A 2,796-nucleotide genomic window follows, 5' to 3' on the forward strand; every position below is an offset into this window, starting at 1 on the left:
TTGACAGAGAGACAGCCAGCGAGAGAGGGAACACAAGCAGGGGGAGTGGGAGAGGAAGAAGCAGGCTCCTAGTGGAGGAGCCTGATGCGGGGCTCGATCCCAGATACTCCAGGATCACGCCCTGAGCCGAAGGCAGACGCTTAATGACTGAGCCACCCAGGCGCCCCAATGAAACCCCATTTTCAAAGAAAAGTTGAAATGTAATTGCACAAGCTTTCTTTTAGGAGAAACTTTAAATTAGAGTAAACATAGGCAGTTAATACACTTGAATTATATTATATAAGAGGTAATCATGGAAACGTTGGCAGAATGAAATGTCACAAAAAGCACTACCATTATCTAATGCATTCTTCATACTTAGTGACAAAAGAAATAATGATTAAAGTTATATTCTCAAAATCATCTGTCACTCCCACAGGTTAGCAATTTTCCCATGTAGCAGAAAATGCCTGTTATAAACAGATTTGTCACATGTCAATTAAAGAAAAATAAAGATTAAAGTCCTCCAATAATATGCTGGAGAAAAATAACATGTTTTGATATTTTAGCATTACCAAAGTTCACATTTCATTTTAGAACTGCCAGGAAAATAATAAAAAGTGCCATGTGAAAAAAGTGGTCTTTAAATTCAATTTCCCACTGATGTGTTAATGAACTTGAAAAAAATCAAAGTATAATATGAAAAGCACAAGGCAAGTTACAAATAGGGCAAGACGTTTTTAATAGCACACTTCAATAAACGTAGACATTACTCTTAATATTTTCATTACTGAAATTTTTACAAAGACGTTTTCAATTAACAGCAAATCTGATTTTTCTGTCCACTATATTCTTAGAACTTAGAAAAATTTACCCAGAGTCTAAATAGAGCTAACAGTAACTGAGAAGAACAGGCTTTTCTTGGATGAATAGAAATCTCATGCAGGTATTCCTTCTTTTTTGTAATAAATGTGCAACTAAACACATAGACGTTTTTATTTTTATTATTTCTCACTTTAAAAAATCAAGAGAGGAGCGCCTGGCTGGCTCAGTTAGTAAAGCATGCAACTCCTGATCTCGGGGTTGTGAGTTCAAGTCTCACATTGGTTATAGAGATTACTTAAAAATCATAATAAATAAATAAATAATTGGAATTTAAATAAAAACTTGGAAGAAAAATAAATACATAAAAATTAAAAGCAAGAGGAAGTATGCAAGTTGTTTGGTAAGGCCAATAATCACATTGAGATACTTTCTTTTTTCTAGTCAGTTCAGATTTTCATATAAAACAATATCCTTTAACATATAAGAGGTGTTTTGGGTGCCTGGGTGGCTGAGTCAGCTAATCAGCTGCCTTCTGCTCAGGTCATGATCCCGAGATCCTGGGATGGAGCCCTGTGTTGTCGGGCTCACTGCTCAATGGGGAGTCTACCTCTCCCTCACTCTCTACCTCTGCCCCTCTCCCCGATCATGCTCTCTTGTTTCTCTCAAATAAATAAACAAAATCTTTAAAAAAAACAAGTAAAAGGTGTCTCACAGATAGAAATTTGCCAGAAATTTTATCATCAAAATTGAAATAATATGGGAAGTAGAGAGATTCATAGAATATTTTCTGTGAAGGATGCAAACATAGGCATTATACTTTTTAATTTAATTGTTAAATCAGCAACACGTTTCTACTTAATAAACTTCTATGACTGGTGGTTGCCAGAGGGAAGGAGGATGGAGGTTATGGGTGAGATAGGTGAAGGAGATTAAGAGGTACAAACTTTCAGTTATAAAATAAATAAGCCATGGCGATAAAAAATCTAGCATAAGAGCTCTGCCACCACCACCTGCACAGCAACCATGCTGCCCTATTCCATCGTCTACTTCCCTGTTTGCAGCTATGTGCACGCTGCTGACTGACCAGAGCCAGAGCTGGAAGGAAGAGGTGGTGACCATGGAGACCTGGCTGCAGGGCTCACTCAAGCCCACCTGTTTGTACGGGCAACTTCCGAAGTTCCAGAATGGAAACCTTACCTGTGCCAGTCCGATGCCATCCTGTGATACCCTTGGGCTATCTGGGAAGGACCAGTGGGAGGTGGCTCTGGTGGACATGATGAATGATGGCAGGGAGAATATCCACTGCAAATACCTCATCCTCATCTACACCACCTAGAAGTCAGGCGAGTAGGAGTATGTGAGGGCACTATTGGGCATCAGAAGATCTTGAGACCCTGCCGTCCCAGAACCAGGGGGGTTTAGCCCTTCATCGTGGGCAACAAGATCTCCTTCACAGACCTCAACTTGTTGGACTTGTTGCTGATTCACCAGGTCCTGGCCCTCAGCTGCCTGGGCTCCTCCCCCCTGCTCACAGCTTACCTGGGCACCTCAGCATCTGGCCCAAGCTCAAGGCCTTCCTGGCCTCCTCCAGCATGTGAACCTCCCTATCAGTGGCAACCAGAAATAGTGAGGGCTTGTGGGACCCTCAGCAGAAAGCAGGGGCTGCCTGCCTTCCTTTCCCCAGGACCAATAAAATTTCCAAGTGAGAATAAAAAAAAAAGTATACCATAGGAAATAGAGTCAATGATATTGTAATAATGTATTGTCACAGATGGTAACTATACTTATGGTGAGCATTTTATAATGTATATAATTCTCTAATCACTATGGTTGTGCATCTAAAACTACTATAATATTGCATGTCAACTATATTTCAATAAAAAATGCATCTCCAAAAAAAGAAACTGCTTTATGACAATTTTTTTGAACATAGGAAGCTACTTTTCACTCTATTTTTAATTAGAAAACAAAATTCTCTTCTCCTCATAATAC

General features: G+C 39.6%; 1 pseudogene; it reads left to right on the forward strand.

Annotated features, from left to right (window-relative positions):
• Nucleotides 1-1,827: 1,827 nt before the first annotated feature.
• LOC100484793 lies at nucleotides 1,828-2,431 on the forward strand (annotated as a pseudogene).
• The last annotated feature ends 365 nt before the right edge of the window (nucleotides 2,432-2,796 follow it).

The sequence above is a fragment of the Ailuropoda melanoleuca genome, chromosome X, assembly GCF_002007445.2.
Source record: "Ailuropoda melanoleuca isolate Jingjing chromosome X, ASM200744v2, whole genome shotgun sequence".
Classification (NCBI taxonomy): Eukaryota; Metazoa; Chordata; class Mammalia; order Carnivora; family Ursidae; genus Ailuropoda; species Ailuropoda melanoleuca.